This window comes from Acinonyx jubatus, chromosome B1 (assembly GCF_027475565.1).
Source record: "Acinonyx jubatus isolate Ajub_Pintada_27869175 chromosome B1, VMU_Ajub_asm_v1.0, whole genome shotgun sequence".
Classification (NCBI taxonomy): Eukaryota; Metazoa; Chordata; class Mammalia; order Carnivora; family Felidae; genus Acinonyx; species Acinonyx jubatus.
This window is the reverse complement of record NC_069382.1, coordinates 140990897-141003220: the sequence shown is the minus strand read 5'-3', so window position 1 is coordinate 141003220 and position 12324 is coordinate 140990897. Positions and strand designations below refer to the sequence as shown.

At 39.2% G+C, this 12324-nt stretch overlaps 1 protein-coding gene across 3 annotated transcripts in view; it reads right to left on the bottom strand.

The window, feature by feature from the left end:
• PPEF2 (protein phosphatase with EF-hand domain 2) overlaps positions 1–12324 on the bottom strand; it is a 47496-nt gene that overhangs the window by 33891 nt on the left and 1281 nt on the right. For 2 of the 3 annotated variants that reach the window (XM_053217237.1, XM_053217238.1), the window contains exons 1-2: positions 727–2043; positions 93–194 (exon numbers count right to left, since the gene is read on the bottom strand). The gene's annotated coding sequence lies outside the window, so the exon portion shown is untranslated. Of the gene's footprint in view, positions 1–92; positions 195–726; positions 2044–6812; positions 6955–12324 lie in introns of those variants that run through there. The other variant, XM_053217236.1, reaches the window with a different exon arrangement.

Below are 12324 nucleotides of genomic sequence, written 5' to 3'. Positions count from 1 at the left end.
GTCTTCTGAGTTGGCTGAGGGATCCCTGGCTGATGTAGTTTCTTCCAGGCCTGTAAGTGTGATAAGTAAGGCCCACGCCCAGCCTGGCATACCTTCTCCCAGAAAGGCAGCGGTGACATCCACATCCGTGGCCAAGCCTTCAGGGCTCCCCACCTCACAGCAGTTGGCACCTCTTGACCTCCATCAGATCAGGCCTGTGAGGAGGATGTGAAGGGAGAGATGGCATAGTCAGGGTGACTCCCTCACACGTAGGCCCCACTCTTGAAGACAGTCTCTCCTCTGCTCTCTCCCGCCCTGGCCCCACGTCTAAGCCTTCTTACTCCCCTGGATTAGGAGGCTGTGTTTCTCAAGCCGCATCTGCGTAGCCTGAGCTCCTTAACCCAGAAACAGAGGAGTTCTGACAGCACGGGGCCTGGGGCTCAGAGCAGGTCTGGCACACGTGGGGGGGGGGGGGGGTCTCTGCTGTCCCACGGGCGTCCCACAGGAGATGGCACTCTTTCTCATGGCTGGCTTTCCTCTGTTCACAAAACATGATGGAAACACCTTGCCTTTTCCTGTTTACTTCTCCTACTCTTGCTGACTTTCCTTAAGATATAACATAAACTATTAATATACTGAAATATTAATCACTATTCCCAGGCAACTTACGTTTTCAATTAATCTAAGATGCTTATGTGTATGCTGGTAGGTACTAACTATGCCATTGGAATCTGCAAAGAAATTTACATTTTGTTTATCTGCATCCATTTTGTAGGTCAAGCTTGTTGTTATGCTATTCAAATCCTCTTTATCCTTATGGATTCTTCCCGATCTGCTCATCTTTGAAAAAAATGTTTCGAAGATTTCTGTGATAAGTACAGAGTTAGCAATTTATCCTTGTATTTCTGAATCTTTGCATTATAGTTTTTGTAGCTCTGTAGTAAAATATATATTGAATCATATAAAATTGCCATTATATATTTATATAATTATAATACATGAAGGCGTATGGATGTTTTATTTTCTTGCTAGAGGGTGGTTTATCAAAATAAAACATCACTCTGCCAAAATCCATTTTGGCTTGAATTCTCTTTTGTCTGATACTGGTATTTTCACATTGATTCACTTTTGTTAGGGATTGACTGCTAACATTTTTTCCCCCAAATTCGCTAAAAGTCAAAAGACTGATAAAATCCTGGGGGTGCCTGAGTGGCTTATTCAGTTAAGTGTCTGGCTCTTGATTTTGGCTCCGATCACGATCCCACAGTTCATAGGATGGAGCCCTGCACTGGGCTCTGTGCTGACAGCATGGAGCCTGCTTGGGATTCTCTCTCTCCCTCTCTGCCCCTCCCCCACTATCTCTCTCTCTCTCAAAATAAATAATTAAAAAAATTAAAAAATAAAGGTAAAATTAAAAAAACTTAAAAAAAGATTGATAAAATCCTGTATTATTGACAGTATGAGAAAAGGAGCCTCTCCATAGACTACTGATGGGAATGTAAATTCACTTTGTTGCAGTTAAGCTAGATTAAATTTTGTGATTTATTAAAGTATGCATTTAAATAATTTATTTTTAGCTGAAAATAGTACATTCTTTTAAAAACATTTTTTATCTGAATACCGTTGACGAACAATGTTAAATTAGTTTTAGGTGTACAACATAGTAGATTCAACTTCTCTATACATTATGTTGTGCTCACCACAAGTGCTGCTACCATCTGTCCCCATACAACACTATTACAATACCGTTGACTATATTCCCTATATTGTGCCTCCTCCTTTCATGACTCATTCATTCCATAACTAGAAACCTGCATCTCTTACTCCCTTTTACCCATTTTGCCCATCTTCCACACCTTTCCTCTCTGGCAACCATCAGTTTGTTCTTAATATTTATAGTCTGATTCTGCTTTTTGTTTATTTGTTTTGTTTTTTATATATGATGGAAATCATATGGTATTTGTCTTTCTCAATGTGACTTATTCCACTTAGTCCAATACCTTTGGTTCATCTATGTTGTTTCAAATGGCACAATCTCATTCTTTTTTTATGGCTCTGTAATATTCTGTCGTGTATATATATATACACACACACACACACACACACACACACACACACACACACTTATCTTCCTTGCCCATTCATCTATCCATAGACACTTAGGTTGCTCCCACATCTTGGTTGTTGTCAATAATATTGCAATAAATACAGGGGTAAATATATCTTTACAAATTAGTGTTTTCATTTTCTTTTGGGTAAATAGCCAACAGTGGAATTATTGGATTATATGGTATTTCTATCTTTTATTTTTTTAGGGACCTCCACAATGTTTTCCACCATGGCTGTACCAATTTACATTCCCAACAACAGGGTACAGGGGCTCCTTTTTCTCTACATTCTCACCAATGCTTGTTATTTCTTCTTTTTGATTTTAGACATTCTGATAGATGTGAGGTCACATCTCATTATGGTTTTGATTTGCAGTTCTCTGATTATTAGTGATGCTGAGCATCATTTCATGTGTCTGTTGCCCATCTGGATGTCCTTTTTGGAAAAATGTCTATTCAGGTCTTCTGCCCATTTTTTTTTAATGGGGGGGGTGGGGGGGAGAGTAAATGCAAGTGGGGGATGGGGCAGAGGTAGAGAGAGAATCTCAAGTAGGGTCCACACCCATCATGGAGCTGGCCACAGGGCTCAATCCCACAATGGTGAGATCATGACCTGAGCCGAAATCAAGAGTCAGACGCTTAACTGAGCTACCTAGGTCCCCCAGGTCTTCTGCCCATTTTTTAATTGGATTGTTTTTTTGGTGTTGAGTTGTATAAGTTATTTTTATATTTTGGATGTTAACCCTTATCAGATATATCATTTGAAAATATCTTCTCCTATTCAGTGAGTTGTTTTTTGTTTTGTTGATCGTTTCCTTTGCTGTGCAGATTTTTATTTTGATGTGGTCCCGATAATTTATTTTTGTTTTTGTTTCCCTTGCTTTGAGAGATAGATCTAGAGAAAAAAAGTTGCTATGGCCAATGTCAAAGCAGTTACTGCCAACGTTGACTTCCAGGATCTTTATAGTTTAGGTCTCACATTAAGGTCTTTAAATCCATTTCGAATTTATTTTTGTGTATGGTGTAAAAAAAGTGGGCCAGTTTCATTCTTTTGCATGTAGCTGTCCAGTTTTCCCAGCACCATTTATGGAAGAGAACGCCTTTTCCCTGTAAGTATATTCTTTTTTTTTTTTAAGTTTTACTTATTTATTTTGAGAGAGAAAGAGACAGTGTGAGTGAGGGAGGGGTAGAGAGAGAGGGAGAGAGAGAGAATTCCAAGCAGACTCTGCACTGTCAGCACAAAGCTTGACACGGGGCTTAAACCCATGAAACCGTGAGATCATGACCTGAGCCGAAACTGAGTCGGACACTTCTGAGTCACCCAGGCGCCCCACCCGTTAGTATATTAGTATATTCTTACCTCCTTTGTCATAGATTAATTGACCAAATAAGTGTGTATTTATTTCTGGGCTCTCTATTCTGTGCCATTGATCTATGTGTCTATTTTTGTGCCAGCACCATACTGTTTTGTTAACTGCAGGTTTGTGGTACATCTTGAAATCTGCAATTGTGATACCTCCAGCTTTGTTCTTCTTTCTCAAGATCACTGTGGCTGTTTGGAGTCTTCTGTGATTCTATAAAAATTCTAGTATTATTTGTTCTAGTTCTGTGAAAGATGCTGTTTTCAATTCATTGACAAATGAATATGTAATGAAATGCTGTTTTCAACTCATTACAAATGTAATATGTAAACCCTTTGATCCAGAAATTCCACTTTTAAGTATTCTATAGAAATATACACCCACACACCTGTTGGGATGAGCACTGGGTGTTGTATGGAAACCAATTTGACAATAAATTTCATATTAAAACAAATACACCCACATAAAAAAGTATATAAGGACTTTCATTACCATATTGTTTATGATCATGAAAAACTGGAAACTTAAAAATCCATAAATTGAAGAATGGGTAAACAAGTTTTTGTATATTCTTACAGGGGAATCCTATGTAGTCATTTAAAAAAATATAGCTCAGTATCCTCTGTCATGAAAAGATGTTCATATGTTTTGTTATGTGAACATGGCAAGTTGCTGAAATATATCATCTAACCTCATTTTGAAAAAAAAATTTGTTTTGTGAATCATGTTTTCTAGTTTCTGGATTGACTTTGACATCTTGGGACCTTGCTGTCCCAAGCAAGGCAATGCCCTTCCCAGGGTCAGCTAATTCCGGCCTATGGCAAAGGACTGTGAACTAGCTTTTCATATGCAGTCCACCCATAACAGAGTCCACATCCCCCAACCATGGCCTTCAAGAGCTTTTACACCCAGGAACACTATTCCCCTGTTCTCAATACCCAGAGCCACTACCCAGACAACTTAGGGTAGTTCCTATACCCTAGAGCTGATGAAATTATTCAAAATGGCCAATCCTAGACCTGTCTAACCTGCTCACCCTGTGTCAACATGCATTCCTTCCCTCAAAACCCACAAAAAGGCTCAACAGTTTCTCCATTCTCTCTGCCTGTGACCAATCTTGTTATTCTTTCCTGTGGCCCTGTAGGCACCTGCTGTGTCCTCTTCTTCTTGGGAACTGTAAGTAACATACTATCTAGTAGCAAATCATCCCCTGATCTGTTAGCCTCACCAGACATGAATAAAATCTACATTTAAAAATATATATGCATTGGGGCGCCTGGGTGGCTCAATCAGTTAAGCGACCGAGTCTTGATTTCAGCCCAGGTCATGATCTCACAGTTCATGAGTTCGAGCCCTGCATCATGCTCTGCACTCACAGTGCAGAGCCTGATTGGGGTTCTTTCTGTCGCTCTCTCTCTGCCTCTCCCCCGCTCATGCTCTCTCAAAAACAAATAAACATTAAAAAAATTAAAATTAAAACTATATATACATTGAGATTGCGATCAAGATGGCGGAGCAACATGGAAATCTTCAGCTTGTCTCGTCCCTAAAACGCAGCTAGATTAGCACCAAACCATTTTGCACACCTCAGAAATTGATCTGAGGATTAACACAACAATCTGCATAACTTGAGCCACAGAATTCAGAAGGTACATGGTGTGGAGAGGTGGACAGGGAAAGAGAAAAACCGTGGAGGGTAGGGGGCTATTTCTGCAGAGAAAGGACAGAGAAAGGGGGAGAGTGTGCTCATCAAGAGAGTGCAGGGAAACACCCCCCCAAAAGTTGCTGGAGAGAAAGAGAGTGAAAACACTTTCAGGGAACTGAACAAGAAATCAGTTCCCCCAAAACACTGATGGGAAGAAAGGAGAGGGTTTCAATACCACCAGGATTCCATAAACAGTGGAGCACAGAGTCTGAAGTTCCAGAGCCCAGTGCCTGCCAGTGCTTTGATGAGAAAGGAGGGTGAAACCCCGGGAGCAGGCAGCAGGTTCTGATGGGTCCATGTGCCACACAGGGAGATACGGTTCCCCTGCTTGGAGTGCATTTGGTGCAGGTCATACGGCCTCCCCACGGGCAAAAGTCCAAGTGGACCCCAGAGCGCAGCCACATTTGCTGGTATTAGGACAAAGACACCAGAGGGTGGTGAAACTTAGTGCTGGCTGTGTGTTGTGATTTGCCATAATCTCTGAATCTCTGCTGCTGTGCTATCACACGAACATTTTCTGGGGCAAGCCAGCACCAGGCCATTGCTCAGTGAGATCCTCCCCCAGAGTTGGTGTGGGTCCAAGCCACATTGGTCTCTGAAGTATGGGGATTTGAAACACAACCCCATCTGAGATGCAACTCTGGAGGGAGGTTGCCTGGCAGGTGACAGCTTGTACCTGGACAAGGCAGAGGCGGGGAGTGGACGGAGGCCTGAGACAAATGAGGAGTGCTTGACTGCAGGTTGGTGACAGCACAAAGTTCCTGTGCCAGAGACTAGGGAGCTGGGTGAGGCCATTTCCACCTGTCATGTTCATGTGCGCTACACTGATCCACCCCAGTAAGCTAAGCAGAGCCCCCTAGTGGAGAATGGAGCCATTACACCAAGCCCTGCCCAACTGCGCCCTCCAAGCACATCCCCTATAAGACCAGCACAAGTCCCTCCACCTGCTTAGTGTACAGACTCTCGAGTGCTTCATAGTTTCAATTATGGGGGAAACTGGATATAACTTCATTTGGGTTTTATTGTTTGCTGGTTCATTTATTAGTTCATTTTTTTTTGCTTCTCTTTTTGTTTAAATTGAAAAGATAAAGTTATTAATAGTAGAAAAAAATAAGGTCATATTTGTTCTATCTAAACTAACACTGAAATAATTCTGTTGCACTTTCACCATGTAACAGGATGCTAAATGAGATTTTTCCCATCTCACTTTTGGCTAGGTTCCTTAGACAACAGGTACCAACTACTCCTAAGGTCCAAGGTGCTGGTATGGTGAAAATATACATATTTGATTTTGTCCCAGGTTCCTGACACAGAGCTTCAAAAACCCTTGGATTTCCTAAGTCTCTGTTTGTCATGCAAGTCCCTTTGGACCATAGCAGAGTTTATACTAGCAAATTTTCTCAGGGGGTGGGAGGGGGGCTGGGCAGTGCAGCTAGCTAGATAGCTTCACGACAGAAAGTCTGGCTGCCAGAGAAACCAACCCCATGACTGGAAGTTAGAATTTTCAGTCCCACTCTCCACAACCTGTAGGGAGGAGAAGGGGACTAGAGATTAAGTTCAATGATGTGGCCAATGAGCTACTCCAGCATGCCTATGGAAAAAAACAAAAAACAAAAACCTTAGATAATAATTCTCAACAGTAAGGCTTAGAGATCTTACCAGTTAATGAACAGACTGATATGCTGGGTAAGTGGCATGCCTGGAGAGGGCATGGAAGCTCTGGGCTCAGGACTCCTCCAGACTCTGCCATCCTAAGTATCAGTCTATTTGACTGTTCATTTGTATCCTAATAAAACTGTCACTGTAAATAAAATAAAATAAAGTAAAAAGTAAATTAAAATAAAAAAGTAATAAAAAATAAATTACAAAAATAAATAAAATAAATTTAAAAATTACACACATATATGTATATATGTATACATATATATGTATGTAATTATACATCTATGTATAATTTTTAATTTATTTTATTTATATTTTATTATATATTTTATTATATTTTATATAATATATTCATATATTATATATTAATGTTTATATTTATTATATATTTATGAATTTTATATTTATATATATTTATAAATAGTATAGATTTATATTTATATTATAATATTTATATATTATATATTTTATATATTATATATAGAGAGAGAGTGAGGGAGAGAGACAGAGAACAGAGAGGGAGATAGGGAGAGTTATCTCTAGGGAATGCTACTGAGAAGAGCGCAATCTATAACTGGGGAAGACAGGTACAGGATTATACTATGTACTGTTTAATTTTTATAGGAGGTATATGTTACTCGTATAATATTTTCAAAATCAACTCTCTCCACCTCCTATGCAACCACTGCAGGCCAAGCCATGTCAATTTTCTAAAAACACTTTTTATTAAAATGTTTTTCAGCATTTAAAAAAAATTATTGTGACAAGGACACTTAATATGAGCTCAACCCTCTTAACAAATTTTTAGGTGTAAAATACAGTATAATTAAGTTACCATAATATAGTATATAGGCACAATGGTGTACATTGGGTCTCTAGAACTTACTCAAATTGCAGAACTTCCCCCTAGCCTTGGCTTGAGTCTATTTTTTAAATCTATCTATCTATCTATCTATCTATCTATCTATCTATCTATCATCTAACATCTTTATTTTTTTAATTTAAATCTAAGCTAGTTAACATATAGTATAATAATGATTTCAGAAATAGAACTTAGTGATTCGTCACTTACACATAACACCAAGTGCTCATCCCAACAAGTGTCTTCCTTAATGCCCATCACCCATTTAGCACATCACCCATCCAACACCCCGCCAGCAACCCTGTTTGTTCTCTGTATTTAAGTGTCTCTTATGGTTTGTCTCCCTCTCTATTTTTATATTATTTTTGCTTCCCTTCCCCTATGTTCATCTATTTTGTTTCTTAAATTCCACATGTGAGTGAAATCATGATATTTCTCTTTCTCTGAGTGACTTATTTAGCTTAGCATAATACTCTATTCCATCCATGTTGTTGCAAATTGCAAGATTTCATTCTTTTTGATTGCCAAGTAATATTCCGTTGTATATATATACCACACCTTCTTTATCCATTCATCTGTCGATGGACATTTGGGCTCTTTCCATACCTTAGCTACTGTCAATAGTGCTGCTATAAACATTGGAGTTCATGTGCCCCTTTGAATCAGCATTTTTATATCCTTTGGATAAATACCCAGTAGTGCAATTGCTGGGTTATAGGGTAGTTCTATTTTTAATTGTTTGAGGAACCTCCATATTGTTTTCCAGATGGCTGCACCAGTTTGCATTCCCACCAGCAGTGCAAAAGTGTTCCTCTTTCTCTGCATCCACGCCAACATCTGTCATTGCCTGAGTTGTTAATGTTAGCCATTCTGATAGGTGTGAGGTGGTATCTCACTGTGGTTTTCATTTGTATTTCCCTGATGATGAGTGATGTTGAGCATCTTTTTATGTGTCTGTTAGCCATCTGGATGTCTTCTTTGGAAAAGTGTCTATTCATGTCTTTTGCCCATTTCTTCACTGAATTATTTGGGGATTTTTGGTGTTGAGTTTGTTAAGTTCTTTATAGATTTTGGATACTATCCCTTTATCTGATATGTCATTTGTAAAATATCTTCTCCCATTCTGTCACTGCCTTTCAGTTTTGTTGTTTCCTTTGCGGTGCAGAAGCTTTTTATCTTGATGAGGTTCCAACAGTTCATCTTTGCTTTTGTTTCCCTTGCCTCTGGAGACATGTCAAGTAAGAAGTTGCTGTGACTGAGGTCAAAGAGGTTGTTGCCTGTTTTCTGCTCTAGGAGATTGTTAATTCTTTCAAGGAACCAGCTCCTGGTTTCATTGATCTGTTCTGTTTTGTTTGTTTGTTGTTTTAAATATCATTGATTTCTGCTCTAATCTTTATTATTTTCCTTCTGCTGGTTTTGGGCTTTATTTGATGTTATTTTTCCAGCTCTTTTAGGTGTAAGGTTAGGTTGTGTATTTAAGGCCTCTCTTCCTTCTTTAGGAAAGCCTGGATTGCTATATACTTCCCTCTTATGACTGCCTTGCTGCATCCCAGAGGTTTTGGGATGTCGTGTTTTCATTTTCATTGCCTTCCATGTAGTTTTTAATTTCCTCATTAATTTCTTGGTTAACCCAATCATTCTTTAGTAAGGTGTTCTTATCTCCAAGTATTCATGGTCTTTCCAAACTTTTTCTTGTGGTTGATTTTGAGTTTCATAGCATTGTGGTCTGAAAATATGCAAGGTATGATCTCAATCTTTTTGCACTTGTTGAGGGCTGATTTGTGACCCAGTATGTGATCTATTCTGGAAAATGTTCCATGTGCACTCAAGAAGAATGTGTATTCTACTGCTTTAGGATGAAATGTTCTGAATGTATCTGTTAAGTCCATCTGGTCCAGTGTGTCATTCAAAGCCACTGTTTCCTTGCTGATTTTATGCTTAGATATTCTGTCCATTGCTATTAGTGGGGTGTTGAAATCCCCCACTATTGTGGTATTATTATCAATGACTTTCTTTATGTTTGTGATTAGTTGATTTATATATTTGGGCATTGCCACGTTGGGAGCATAAATACTTACAATTGTTAGATCTTCTTGGAGGATAGACCCCCTTAATTATGATATAATGCCCTTCTTCATCATTTGTTACAGTCTTTATTTTAAAATCTAGTTTGTCTGATATAAATATGGCTGCTCCAGCTTTCTTTTGACAACCATTAACATGATAGATGGTTCTCTATTACCTTTCTTTCAACCTGCAGGAGTGTTTAGGTCTAAAATGGGTCTCTTGTAAACAGTATATCCATTCTTATACACTATGTCTTTTGATTGGAGCATTGAGCCCATTGACATTTAGAGTGAGTAATGAAAGATATGAATTTAGTGCCATTGTGTTGCCTATAGAGTTGGTGTTGTTCTCTGGCCCTTTCTAGTATTTGTTGCTTTTGGTCTTTTGTTTTGTTTCATTTTCTCTCCACTCAAAGAGTCCCCCTTAAAATTTCTTGCAGGGCTGGTTTAATGGGCCCAAAGTCCTTTAGTTTTTGTTTGTCTGGGAAACTCTTTATCTCTTCTTCTATTTTGCATGACAGCCTTGCTGGATAAAGAATTCTTGGCTGCATATTTTTCTCACTCAGCACACTGAATATATCCCGCCACTCCCTTCTGGCCTGCCAAGTTTCTGTGGAGAGGCCTGCTGTGAACCTGATCTATCTTCCCTTACAGGTTAAGGACTTTTTTCTTTTCCCTTGATGCTTTCATAATTCTTACCTTGTCTGTGTATTTTGTGAATTTGACTATGATATGCCTTGTTGATGGTCGGTTTTTATTGAATCTAATGGGAGTTCTCTGTGCTTCTTGGAGTTTGATGTCTGTGTCCTTTCCCAGATTAGGGAAGTTTTCTACTATAATTTGCTCACATAAACCTTCTGTCTCTTTTTCTCTATAAGTATATTTTAGATCTCTTATAGAGGGGCGCATGGGTGGTTCAGTCAGTTGAGCATCCAACTCTTGGTTTTGGCTCAGGTCATGATCTCATGGTTCAAGAGTTCGAGCCCTGCATCGGGCTCTGTGCAGACAGTGTGGAGCCTGCTTGGGACTCTCTCTCTTTCCCTCTCTCTCTCAAAATAAATAAATAAACTTAAGAAAGAAGGGTACCTTTGGGCACCTGAGTGGCTCAGTTGGTTAAGTGTCCAACTCCTGATTTCAGCTCAGGTCATGATCTCCCAGTTCATGAGTTTGAGCCCTGCTCCAAGCTCTGCACTGACAGGGGAAAGCCTGCTTGGGATTCTCTGTCTCCCTCTCTCTGCCCCTCCCCTGCTTATGTTGTCTCCTTCTCTGAAAAATAAATAAACTTAAATATATATATATCTTATAGAGGAGGAAAAACGTTCTTTTCCTACCCTCTTAGGATCCCTGGGTCTGACAATTAAACTGAGAAAGACAAATTAACAGGAGATAACCATATAAATTTGTTCAATATAATTTCACATGACACGGGAGCTTTCATAAGGAAATGAAGACCCAAAGAGATGGATCTGTGCATTTTTATGGGAGGTTTGATGAAGAGTAGGCAGACGTGGAAGAATACGATAATTCCTCCAAATTAAAATATCCACTATGCCAACATGCCATATTTTGGGGTAGTGTGTCCTGAAACCGTTTGACCTCAGATAAGTGGGATATACAATATTTGTCCTTCTGTGACTAGCTTATTTCACTTAGTGTAATGTCCTTAAGGTTGATCCATCTGTCACAGACAGCAGGATTTCCCTCTTTTTTGAAGGCTGAATAATATTCCATTGTATGTACATATCACATTTTCTTTATCCATTCATCTGTCCATGAACATTAAGGTTGTTTCCACATCTTGCAATCCATCTTAATTTCTTAACTGTTCTAATAAAATGTCAAGCTGATTTTCACCTTTCCATTATCAGCCTCCATCAATGCACTTTCCATAACTACACAGAATGAACTTAAAAAAAAAAAAACTGCTCATCAACTCTTTGATTTCTAGATTCTTTGGAGGGATAAATATCCTGAAAAAACATTCCCACTACAAAACTAAAAATGATAAACAAGCATCTTTCTTAAATGCTGAATACTTAGGTGAGCTAGCAAGTAAAGAGGTAAAATCAGAGGGGATAAAGGGCATATCTAGAGAATGGGAAATAATGAGGAAAATTGCAGGGGGAAAGCAGGCACATTAGTCATGGTAGCCCTAAGGACAGTTTCTGGTCCCAGGAACTTAGAACCTCAGGTTCTTTGACAATTGCCTTGGAAGGTGGGGGATAAAGAACACGGACTTGGATACACACAAGGTACAGTTAGAGTATCAACCTGCACAGGGGCCAGGCTCTCCTGTGTGAATGTGTAACCACAGGTCTGTCTTCATACAATATAAATCGAGCCTTCAATTTATACTGAGTGTTCTAAGAAACCACATGTTGAGAAATTAGCACATCCTCTGTGGGTGGTGCACCATCAACCCCGGCCTTCAGTATTTCCAGAGGAACACAATCCAAAACTAGAGAACACCACAGAAACTTCCATGAGAGAGAGTCAGTGAAAACAAACAGTGAAGCTGGACATCCGAGGACTTGATGATGGAATTGAGAAGCAGAATATAAAATAAGTATGGATTAAGAAG